We start from the raw sequence: 13,196 nt of genomic DNA on the forward strand, positions 1-13,196 counted from the left end.
CGCGGCCCCGCGCCCAACGACGGCCCGGCCGGGCGTGACCCTCCCCCGACTCGGAGGGGGGAGGCGCCGGCCGCGGTAGGCAAAGAGCGGCTCTGCCCACGCGCCACGGTGGTGGCGTCCGTGGCTACTACGCGCAGAGGAGGGGCGGCGGCTGGGGGGTCCGGTACCCCAAGGCACCCTCTCGGATCGCTAGAGAAGGCTTTCTCACCGAGGGCGTGTCGCCCCCGCCCATCGTCCGCCATCGGGCCCACCAAGGCGCTTACAGACACCATGGCCACACAACGCAGGAGGGGTCTGCGGTAGAGGTAAGGCCTAGAGCAAGTCGGAGCGTCCGTGGTCAGGGCCGCGAGCCCGCGCTGCCCCGGGCTCGCCATCTCCGGCCACACTGGGCTTAGCTAGGGATCTAAAAGGCCCCTGTGCGGCTCCCAAGTCAGTGCCTCCCCTCAGGCCGAGACCAAGGGAGGCAGAGACTGGGACGGAGGTGCCGATCAAACAGCACCTCCCAACCAAAGAGCCAGCATCACGCCGCTGGCTCGGCCCGCCACGATCACTCCCACACCCGCGTGGAAACCCCAGCAAGGGGAACACGCGGGCACGCGCCCGAGCCTGCCCGCCCCCACACGGCACGCCGTGGGGGGGGGCGACGAGGCACCCGTCCCCCCCGAGGGGGACGGGCACGCCTCCCTTACCGACTCGACCCCCCGCTTCTCAGACACACCAGCGCAGCGGTCACCTGAGGAGGGCGACGGGAACAGGGAACGACACCGCCAATCGGCCTCAGGCGCCTGAGGGACGACCTGGAACACTCCAGGGGCACCGCCAACGGCCGGGGGAGCGCGCTCACGCGTCCAAGAAGGCGCGCGGCGCGGCGGCAACACGGCCCGCCCCACCGTGGGGAGGGCCGCCCGCGAGACACAGCCAAGAGGCACAGGCGGAGCATCCGCCGCGTCACGGAGACCCCGACACCGCCCACGCCACAAGGCACGGGGCGGGGGAGCGAGGTCGGGCCGGATTCCGCACCCCTGCCACCTCCCACACGCCACTCGCAGCGGGGGAGAACGGGCGAGGGGGCCCGCGGGCAGAGCGAGAAGAGCGGTCCCGTTCGCCATGAACGTCCGTCCCTCGTCTGGCACGGCTTAGGCCCGGCCCGGGAGAGCACAGCATCACCACATCGATCAGCAGCATAACGCGAGGGATCCCCGAGCAAGGGAAGGCCGGCGAGGACAGCGAGCGGAGGAGCCTGCTTCAGCCTCACCGGCCCCCCTCCTCCTCTAGCAAGCGCGGGCGACGACCCCAGGACGAGAACGCCTGACACGCACTGGCACGGAGCCGGCGGGACGGGGTAAGTCGCGACCGCACCCGGGTGCCGGCAGCAGGGAGTGCACGTGGTAGAGGACCCCGCGCCCCTAACCCCGCCGCCCTCGGGTACCAGAGACCGGAGGTGGCACCACGGTCGCGGGGACGCCTGGAACGCACAAGAGCCGGCGCGCAGGCCCCAGCGGGCGGCTCAAGCGGCGGGGGTGGAAACGGGCGTCCGGTTCTCGGCCAGAGCCCGGAGACCTCCCCGCACACGCATCCAGGCACCCGGAAGCTCTCGGGCGACTGTCACCCGAGCAGAGCGTGTCAGCACTTATCTGGCGGCACAAAACCACCCATTCAGGGGCAAGAATCGCCGCGCCCGGAGACGGGGCCCACCCACGGATCACGAGGGGAACCCCTGGATCACGGCCACGGCCACCAGACCCCAAGCACGACCCCATCGCCACCAGGCCCGGAGCTCCCGGGGCCATCTGGTCGACCCCAGAAGCGTGGCGGCAGGGGGAGCCGGGGACAGCCTCCCCGGGCCGCCCGCGCGGGCCGGGACCGGTCGGTCCCTCCCTCTGAGTCGCCGGGTCAGGACTTAGAAAAGAATTCCACGGAGGAGCCTCCGGCGACCGGGCCCGGGGCGGGACCGTGGCTCCCGTCCCTCAGCCGGGGCTCCACCTACGCCTCGAGCCGGCCCCCTCCCACCTCCGGACAAAGACGCGACCCGCGAAACTCGGAGAGAGAAGTCCGGTCCGACGGCCCGGACCCACCCCGGGCACGCGTCCCGGCCGGGGACGCCCTCCCCGGCCCGCCCTCGAGGGCTCCCGGGGCCGGTCCACGCTCTTCTCCAGGGCGGGACTTGGACAAAAAACTGCCACGGAGGAGGAGGCATCCGAGGACCGGGCCCGGTCCCCACCGCCAGAGCCGGTCGACTCGGAAGACCAGTGGGGAAAAGGCCAGCCCGGCGGCCGAGCCCGTCGCGCCCTCCACGGGCCTCCCCCGCAAGGCCCCGGCCGGTCCCCCACCTCCGGAGCGGGGCGCGGAAAGGGGATCGGCGACGCGGAAGGCCCGACCACCGGGCCGCCCTCAGGACGACGGCCGGGCACGGGACGAGTTCCCTCGCCCGTTCCCCCGCGGTGGCCCCCCACCCCCTCCCGGGGACGGAGGGGCACCGGCGGCTGCTGGTCGACCCGTCCGGGAGGCCCCACACCCCGGCCGGCACCGGGCGGCGCGGCGACAGCCACCTCCCTCAGTAGCCTGCACCTCCAATCTCCGGCGAGCGGGCGTCGCGCTCACGCACCGGCGCCACCGGGCCAGATCCCGCCAGCGACGCCGGCCTCCCGGGACTCTGCCTCGGTCACCGCGGCCGAGTCCCGTCCCTTGGCCCGCGTCGCCGGAGCTCCGGAGGAAAGAGACGATATAAAAGCGGCCGCCAGGTGGCACCCGGCGACCGGCGACCGCCTCAGCGGGACGGAGCCGGAGCGCGGGCCCGCCGGGGAGCACAGCCGGGCCGCCGGGCCGCCAGATCCCGTCCCGGCGCCCCCTCGGACCCAGCCTCCCGGCCCAGCTCGGCCCCGGGGCGTCCGCCCGCGGGCTCCCGGCCGCCAAGGCGCAGCCCCAGCCGCAGGAGGGGGACCCGGAAAAGGTTTCTCGGGCGCTCACCGGGAAGGGGACGGGGAGAGTTCCCCCAGAGAGGCCAGGGGTCGGCCCGGGCCGGGCTGAGCCGGTGCGGCCGGGAGGCCGCCGCTTCCCGGAGCGGCCGGAGCGCCCCCGGGGCTCCCGGGAGGACTTAGAAAATCAGGGCGGGCGGGGACGGTCAAACCGAAACCAGGCACGTCATCCGAGAAGGACCGTGATGACGGGAGGAGGAAAGCTTTCAAGCGCAGAGGGTCTGTCGAAGGCAGGCGGAGAGTCTACCCGCTGAAACGGACGAAGATGGGAAAAAGAGGCTAGCTGAGGTGCCGACATTTAAGGAAATTAAAAAAAAAAAAAAAAGCACGAGGGCGTGGAGAACTGGGGGAAAATCAACACTGAGAAATCTACCCTCTGAAACTGACGAAGATGGGCAACAGGGGCTAGCTCGGGTGGCAATCTTTAAGCAGAACACACACACACACACACACACACACACACACACAAGCGCGTAGAGACCTGGGGAAAAAGCAACGCTGAGAAATCTACCCTCTGAAACTGACGAACATGGGCAACACAGGCTAGCTCAGGTGGCAATCGTTAAGCAAAAAAATAAATAAATAAAATAAAAAACTACAATGGCGAGGAGACCCGGTGAAAAAGCAACCCTGAAAAAAGGTACCCTCTGAAACGGAGGAAGCAGGGCAACAGAGCCTAGCTCAGGTGACAATATTTAAGCCAAAAAGAAAGAAACAAAGAAACAAAGAAACAAAGAAAAGAGCAAGGGAGTGGAGACCTTGGGAAAGAGCGATACTGAAAAATCTAGCCTCTGAAACTGACAAAGATGGGCAACACACGTTAGCTCAAGTGCCAATCTTGCAAAGAAAACACACACACTCACACACACACACACACTGAGGGACGTGGAGACCTGGGGAAAAAGCAACACTGAGAAATCCACCCTCTGAAGCTGACGAAAATGGGCCACAGAGGCTAGCTCAGGCGGCAATCGTTAAGCAAAAGAAACACACAAGGGCGTGGAGACCTGGGGAAAAAGCAACACTGAGAAATCCACCCTCAGAAACTGAGAAAGAAGCGCAACAGAGGCTAGCTCAGGTGGCAATCGTTAAGCAAAAGAAACACACAAGGGCGTGGAGACCCGGGTAAAAAGCAGCACGGAGAAATCCACCCTCTGAAACTGAGGAACATGGGCAACAGACGCTAGCTCAGGTTGGAACCTTTAAGCAGAAAAGAAAGACACCAGGGCGTGGAGAGCTGGCGAAAAAAGCAACACTGAGAAAACTACCCTCTGAAACTGAGAAAGAAGCGCAACAGAGGCTAGCTCAGGTGGCAATCTTTAAGCAAAAGAAACACACAAGGGCGTGGAGACCTGGGGAAAAAGCAACACTGAGAAATCTACCCTCTGAAACTGATGAACATGGGCAACAGAGGCTAGCTCAGGTGGCAATCGTTAAGCAAAAGGAAAACACAAGGGCGTGGAGACCTGGGGAAAAAGCAACACTGAGAAATCCACCCTCTGAAGCTGACGAAAATGGGCAACAGAGGCTACCTCAGGTGGCAATCATTAAGCAAAATAATAAAATAAAATAAAAAACTACAATGGCGAGGAGACCCGGTGAAAAAGCAACCCTGAAAAAAGGTACCCGCTGAAACGGAGGAAGCAGGGCAACAGAGCCTAGCTCAGGTGACAATATTTAAGCCAAAAAGAAAGAAAGAAAGAAAGAAAGAAAGAAAGAAAGAAAGAAAGAAAAGAGCAAGGGAGTGGAGACCTTGGGAAAGAGCAATACTGAAAAATCTAGCCTCTGACTGACAAAGACTGGCAACACACGTTAGCTCAAGTGCCAATCTTGCAAAGAAAACACACACACTCACACACACACACACTGAGGGACGTGGAGATCTGGGGAAAAAGCAACACTGAGAAATCCACCCTCTGAAGCTGACGAAAATGGGCCACAGAGGCTAGCTCAGGTGGCAATCGTTAAGCAAAAGAAACACACAAGGGCGTGGAGACCCGGGTAAAAAGCAGCACGGAGAAATCCACCCTCTGAAACTGAGGAACATGGGCAACAGACCCTAGCTCAGGTTGCAACCTTTAAGCAGAAAAGAAAGACACAAGGGCGTGGAGACCCGGGTAAAAAGCAGCACGGAGAAATCCACCCTCTGAAACTGACGAACATGGGCAACAGAGGCTAGCTCAGGTGGCAATCGTTAAGCAAAAGAAACACACAGGGGCGTGGAGACCTGGGCAAAAAGCAGCACTGAGAAATCTACCCTCTGAAACTGACGAAGATGGGCCACAGAGGCTAGCTCAGGTGGCAATCGTTAAGCAAAAGAAACACACAAGGGCGTGGAGACCTGGGGAAAAAGCAACACTGAGAAATCCACCCTCTCAAACTGACGAACATGGGCAACACGGGCTAGCTCAGGTGGCAATTTTTAAGGAAAAATAAAAGGAAGTGCGTGGAGACCTGGGGAAAAAGCAACACGGAGAAATCCACCCTCAGAAACTGAGAAAGAAGCGCAACAAAGGCTAGCTCAGGTGGCAATCGTTAAGCAAAAGAAACACACAAGGGCGTGGAGACCTGGGGAAAAAGCAGCACTGAGAAATGTACCCTCTGAAACTGACGACGATGGGCAACAGAGGCTAGCTCAGGTGGCAATCTTTAAGCAAAAGGGAAACACAAGGGCGTGGAGACCTGGGGAAAAAGCAACACTGAGAATTCTACCCTCTGAAACTGCCGAAGATGGGCAACAGATGCTAGCTTTGGTTCAATATTTGAGCAAAAAAAAAAAAAAAAAAACACACACACACACACACACACAAGGGCGTGCAGAACTTGGGAAAGAGCAAGACTGAGAAATCTACCCTCTGAAACTGACAAAGATGGGCAACAGAGACTAGCTCAGGTGGCAATCGTTAAGCAAAAGAAACACACAAGGGCGTGGAGACCTGGGGAAAAAGCAGCACGGAGAAATCCACACTCTGAAACTGACGAAGATGGGCCACAGAGGCTACCTCAGGTGGCAATCATTAAGCAAAAATATAAAATAAAATAAAAAAACTACAATGGCGAGGAGACCCGGTGAAAAAGCAACCCTGAAAAAAGGTACCCGCTGAAACGGAGGAAGCAGGGCAACAGAGCCTAGCTCAGGTGACAATATTTAAGCCAAAAAGAAAGAAAGAAAGAAAGAAAGGTAGGAAGAAAGAAAAGAGCAAGGGAGTGGAGACCTTGGGAAAGAGCGATACTGAAAAATCTAGCCTCTGACTGACAAAGACTGGCAACACACGTTAGCTCAAGTGCCAATCTTGCAAAGAAAACACACACACTCACACACACACACACTGAGGGACTTGGAGACCTGGGGAAAAAGCAACACTGAGAAATCCACCCTCTGAAGCTGACGAAAATGGGCCACAGAGGCTAGCTCAGGTGGCAATCGTTAAGCAAAAGAAACACACAAGGGCGTGGAGACCTGGGGAAAAAGCAACACGGAGAAATCCACCCTCTGAAACTGACGAAGAAGGGCAACAGATGCTAGCTTAGGTTCAATATTTGAGCAAAAAAAAAAAAAAAAAAAAAACCCACACACAAGGGCGTGCAGAACTTGGGAAAGAGCAAGACTGAGAAATCTACCCTCTGAAACTGACAAAGATGGGCCACAGAGGCTAGCTCAGGTGGCAATCGTTAAGCAAAAGAAACACACAAGGGCGTGGAGACCTGGGGAAAAAGCAGCACTGAGAAATGTACCCTCTGAAACTGACGACGATGGGCAACAGAGGCTAGCTCAGGTGGCAATCGTTAAGCAAAAGGAAAACACAAGGGCGTGGAGACCTGGGGAAAAAGCAACACTGAGAAATCCACCCTCTGAAGCTGACGAAAATGGGCAACAGAGGCTACCTCAGGTGGCAATCATTAAGCAAAAAAATAAAATAAAATACAAAACTACAATGGCGAGGAGACCCGGTGAAAAAGCAACCCTGAAAAAAGGTACCCTCTGAAACGGAGGAAGCAGGGCAACAGAGCCTCGCTCAGGTGACAATATTTAAGCCAAAAAGAGAAAGAAAGAAAGAAAGAAAGAAAGAAAGAAAGAAAGAAAGAAAGAAAAGAGCAAGGGAGTGGAGACCTTGGGAAAGAGCAATACTGAAAAATCTAGCCTCTGACTGACAAAGACTGGCAACACACGTTAGCTCAAGTGCCAATCTTGCAAAGAAAACACACACACTCACACACACACACACTGAGGGACGTGGAGATCTGGGGAAAAAGCAACACTGAGAAATCCACCCTCTGAAGCTGACGAAAATGGGCCACAGAGGCTAGCTCAGGTGGCAATCGTTAAGCAAAAGAAACACACAAGGGCGTGGAGACCCGGGTAAAAAGCAGCACGGAGAAATCCACCCTCTGAAACTGAGGAACATGGGCAACAGACCCTAGCTCAGGTTGCAACCTTTAAGCAGAAAAGAAAGACACAAGGGCGTGGAGACCCGGGTAAAAAGCAGCACGGAGAAATCCACCCTCTGAAACTGACGAACATGGGCAACAGAGGCTAGCTCAGGTGGCAATCGTTAAGCAAAAGAAACACACAGGGGCGTGGAGACCTGGGCAAAAAGCAGCACTGAGAAATCTACCCTCTGAAACTGACGAAGATGGGCCACAGAGGCTAGCTCAGGTGGCAATCGTTAAGCAAAAGAAACACACAAGGGCGTGGAGACCTGGGGAAAAAGCAACACTGAGAAATCCACCCTCTCAAACTGACGAACATGGGCAACACGGGCTAGCTCAGGTGGCAATTTTTAAGGAAAAATAAAAGGAAGTGCGTGGAGACCTGGGGAAAAAGCAACACGGAGAAATCCACCCTCAGAAACTGAGAAAGAAGCGCAACAAAGGCTAGCTCAGGTGGCAATCGTTAAGCAAAAGAAACACACAAGGGCGTGGAGACCTGGGGAAAAAGCAGCACTGAGAAATGTACCCTCTGAAACTGACGACGATGGGCAACAGAGGCTAGCTCAGGTGGCAATCTTTAAGCAAAAGGGAAACACAAGGGCGTGGAGACCTGGGGAAAAAGCAACACTGAGAATTCTACCCTCTGAAACTGCCGAAGATGGGCAACAGATGCTAGCTTTGGTTCAATATTTGAGCAAAAAAAAAAAAAAAAAAAAACACACACACACACACACAAGGGCGTGCAGAACTTGGGAAAGAGCAAGACTGAGAAATCTACCCTCTGAAACTGACAAAGATGGGCAACAGAGACTAGCTCAGGTGGCAATCGTTAAGCAAAAGAAACACACAAGGGCGTGGAGACCTGGGGAAAAAGCAGCACGGAGAAATCCACACTCTGAAACTGACGAAGATGGGCCACAGAGGCTACCTCAGGTGGCAATCATTAAGCAAAAATATAAAATAAAATAAAAAAACTACAATGGCGAGGAGACCCGGTGAAAAAGCAACCCTGAAAAAAGGTACCCGCTGAAACGGAGGAAGCAGGGCAACAGAGCCTAGCTCAGGTGACAATATTTAAGCCAAAAAGAAAGAAAGAAAGAAAGAAAGGTAGGAAGAAAGAAAAGAGCAAGGGAGTGGAGACCTTGGGAAAGAGCGATACTGAAAAATCTAGCCTCTGACTGACAAAGACTGGCAACACACGTTAGCTCAAGTGCCAATCTTGCAAAGAAAACACACACACTCACACACACACACACTGAGGGACTTGGAGACCTGGGGAAAAAGCAACACTGAGAAATCCACCCTCTGAAGCTGACGAAAATGGGCCACAGAGGCTAGCTCAGGTGGCAATCGTTAAGCAAAAGAAACACACAAGGGCGTGGAGACCTGGGGAAAAAGCAACACGGAGAAATCCACCCTCTGAAACTGACGAAGAAGGGCAACAGATGCTAGCTTAGGTTCAATATTTGAGCAAAAAAAAAAAAAAAAAAAAACCCACACACAAGGGCGTGCAGAACTTGGGAAAGAGCAAGACTGAGAAATCTACCCTCTGAAACTGACAAAGATGGGCCACAGAGGCTAGCTCAGGTGGCAATCGTTAAGCAAAAGAAACACACAAGGGCGTGGAGACCTGGGGAAAAAGCAGCACTGAGAAATGTACCCTCTGAAACTGACGACGATGGGCAACAGAGGCTAGCTCAGGTGGCAATCGTTAAGCAAAAGGAAAACACAAGGGCGTGGAGACCTGGGGAAAAAGCAACACTGAGAAATCCACCCTCTGAAGCTGACGAAAATGGGCAACAGAGGCTACCTCAGGTGGCAATCATTAAGCAAAAAAATAAAATAAAATACAAAACTACAATGGCGAGGAGACCCGGTGAAAAAGCAACCCTGAAAAAAGGTACCCTCTGAAACGGAGGAAGCAGGGCAACAGAGCCTCGCTCAGGTGACAATATTTAAGCCAAAAAGAGAAAGAAAGAAAGAAAGAAAGAAAGAAAGAAAGAAAGAAAGAAAGAAAGAAAAGAGCAAGGGAGTGGAGACCTTGGGAAAGAGCAATACTGAAAAATCTAGCCTCTGACTGACAAAGACTGGCAACACACGTTAGCTCAAGTGCCAATCTTGCAAAGAAAACACACACACTCACACACACACACACTGAGGGACGTGGAGATCTGGGGAAAAAGCAACACTGAGAAATCCACCCTCTGAAGCTGACGAAAATGGGCCACAGAGGCTAGCTCAGGTGGCAATCGTTAAGCAAAAGAAACACACAAGGGCGTGGAGACCCGGGTAAAAAGCAGCACGGAGAAATCCACCCTCTGAAACTGAGGAACATGGGCAACAGACCCTAGCTCAGGTTGCAACCTTTAAGCAGAAAAGAAAGACACAAGGGCGTGGAGACCCGGGTAAAAAGCAGCACGGAGAAATCCACCCTCTGAAACTGACGAACATGGGCAACAGAGGCTAGCTCAGGTGGCAATCGTTAAGCAAAAGAAACACACAGGGGCGTGGAGACCTGGGCAAAAAGCAGCACTGAGAAATCTACCCTCTGAAACTGACGAAGATGGGCCACAGAGGCTAGCTCAGGTGGCAATCGTTAAGCAAAAGAAACACACAAGGGCGTGGAGACCTGGGGAAAAAGCAACACTGAGAAATCCACCCTCTCAAACTGACGAACATGGGCAACACGGGCTAGCTCAGGTGGCAATTTTTAAGGAAAAATAAAAGGAAGTGCGTGGAGACCTGGGGAAAAAGCAACACGGAGAAATCCACCCTCAGAAACTGAGAAAGAAGCGCAACAAAGGCTAGCTCAGGTGGCAATCGTTAAGCAAAAGAAACACACAAGGGCGTGGAGACCTGGGGAAAAAGCAGCACTGAGAAATGTACCCTCTGAAACTGACGACGATGGGCAACAGAGGCTAGCTCAGGTGGCAATCTTTAAGCAAAAGGGAAACACAAGGGCGTGGAGACCTGGGGAAAAAGCAACACTGAGAATTCTACCCTCTGAAACTGCCGAAGATGGGCAACAGATGCTAGCTTTGGTTCAATATTTGAGCAAAAAAAAAAAAAAAAAAACACACACACACACACACACACAAGGGCGTGCAGAACTTGGGAAAGAGCAAGACTGAGAAATCTACCCTCTGAAACTGACAAAGATGGGCAACAGAGACTAGCTCAGGTGGCAATCGTTAAGCAAAAGAAACACACAAGGGCGTGGAGACCTGGGGAAAAAGCAGCACGGAGAAATCCACACTCTGAAACTGACGAAGATGGGCCACAGAGGCTACCTCAGGTGGCAATCATTAAGCAAAAATATAAAATAAAATAAAAAAACTACAATGGCGAGGAGACCCGGTGAAAAAGCAACCCTGAAAAAAGGTACCCGCTGAAACGGAGGAAGCAGGGCAACAGAGCCTAGCTCAGGTGACAATATTTAAGCCAAAAAGAAAGAAAGAAAGAAAGAAAGGTAGGAAGAAAGAAAAGAGCAAGGGAGTGGAGACCTTGGGAAAGAGCGATACTGAAAAATCTAGCCTCTGACTGACAAAGACTGGCAACACACGTTAGCTCAAGTGCCAATCTTGCAAAGAAAACACACACACTCACACACACACACACTGAGGGACTTGGAGACCTGGGGAAAAAGCAACACTGAGAAATCCACCCTCTGAAGCTGACGAAAATGGGCCACAGAGGCTAGCTCAGGTGGCAATCGTTAAGCAAAAGAAACACACAAGGGCGTGGAGACCTGGGGAAAAAGCAACACGGAGAAATCCACCCTCTGAAACTGACGAAGAAGGGCAACAGATGCTAGCTTAGGTTCAATATTTGAGCAAAAAAAAAAAAAAAAAAAAAAAACCCACACACAAGGGCGTGCAGAACTTGGGAAAGAGCAAGACTGAGAAATCTACCCTCTGAAACTGACAAAGATGGGCCACAGAGGCTAGCTCAGGTGGCAATCGTTAAGCAAAAGAAACACACAAGGGCGTGGAGACCTGGGGAAAAAGCAGCACTGAGAAATGTACCCTCTGAAACTGACGACGATGGGCAACAGAGGCTAGCTCAGGTGGCAATCGTTAAGCAAAAGGAAAACACAAGGGCGTGGAGACCTGGGGAAAAAGCAACACTGAGAAATCCACCCTCTGAAGCTGACGAAAATGGGCAACAGAGGCTACCTCAGGTGGCAATCATTAAGCAAAAAAATAAAATAAAATACAAAACTACAATGGCGAGGAGACCCGGTGAAAAAGCAACCCTGAAAAAAGGTACCCTCTGAAACGGAGGAAGCAGGGCAACAGAGCCTCGCTCAGGTGACAATATTTAAGCCAAAAAGAGAAAGAAAGAAAGAAAGAAAGAAAGAAAGAAAGAAAGAAAGAAAGAAAGAAAAGAGCAAGGGAGTGGAGACCTTGGGAAAGAGCAATACTGAAAAATCTAGCCTCTGACTGACAAAGACTGGCAACACACGTTAGCTCAAGTGCCAATCTTGCAAAGAAAACACACACACTCACACACACACACACTGAGGGACGTGGAGATCTGGGGAAAAAGCAACACTGAGAAATCCACCCTCTGAAGCTGACGAAAATGGGCCACAGAGGCTAGCTCAGGTGGCAATCGTTAAGCAAAAGAAACACACAAGGGCGTGGAGACCCGGGTAAAAAGCAGCACGGAGAAATCCACCCTCTGAAACTGAGGAACATGGGCAACAGACCCTAGCTCAGGTTGCAACCTTTAAGCAGAAAAGAAAGACACAAGGGCGTGGAGACCCGGGTAAAAAGCAGCACGGAGAAATCCACCCTCTGAAACTGACGAACATGGGCAACAGAGGCTAGCTCAGGTGGCAATCGTTAAGCAAAAGAAACACACAGGGGCGTGGAGACCTGGGCAAAAAGCAGCACTGAGAAATCTACCCTCTGAAACTGACGAAGATGGGCCACAGAGGCTAGCTCAGGTGGCAATCGTTAAGCAAAAGAAACACACAAGGGCGTGGAGACCTGGGGAAAAAGCAACACTGAGAAATCCACCCTCTCAAACTGACGAACATGGGCAACACGGGCTAGCTCAGGTGGCAATTTTTAAGGAAAAATAAAAGGAAGTGCGTGGAGACCTGGGGAAAAAGCAACACGGAGAAATCCACCCTCAGAAACTGAGAAAGAAGCGCAACAAAGGCTAGCTCAGGTGGCAATCGTTAAGCAAAAGAAACACACAAGGGCGTGGAGACCTGGGGAAAAAGCAGCACTGAGAAATGTACCCTCTGAAACTGACGACGATGGGCAACAGAGGCTAGCTCAGGTGGCAATCTTTAAGCAAAAGGGAAACACAAGGGCGTGGAGACCTGGGGAAAAAGCAACACTGAGAATTCTACCCTCTGAAACTGCCGAAGATGGGCAACAGATGCTAGCTTTGGTTCAATATTTGAGCAAAAAAAAAAAAAAAAAAAACACACACACACACACACAAGGGCGTGCAGAACTTGGGAAAGAGCAAGACTGAGAAATCTACCCTCTGAAACTGACAAAGATGGGCAACAGAGACTAGCTCAGGTGGCAATCGTTAAGCAAAAGAAACACACAAGGGCGTGGAGACCTGGGGAAAAAGCAGCACGGAGAAATCCACACTCTGAAACTGACGAAGATGGGCCACAGAGGCTACCTCAGGTGGCAATCATTAAGCAAAAATATAAAATAAAATAAAAAAACTACAATGGCGAGGAGACCCGGTGAAAAAGCAACCCTGAAAAAAGGTACCCGCTGAAACGGAGGAAGCAGGGCAACAGAGCCTAGCTCAGGT

The sequence above is a fragment of the Equus caballus genome, unplaced genomic scaffold (assembly GCF_041296265.1).
Source record: "Equus caballus isolate H_3958 breed thoroughbred unplaced genomic scaffold, TB-T2T unassigned-0002506, whole genome shotgun sequence".
Taxonomy (NCBI): domain Eukaryota; kingdom Metazoa; phylum Chordata; class Mammalia; order Perissodactyla; family Equidae; genus Equus; species Equus caballus.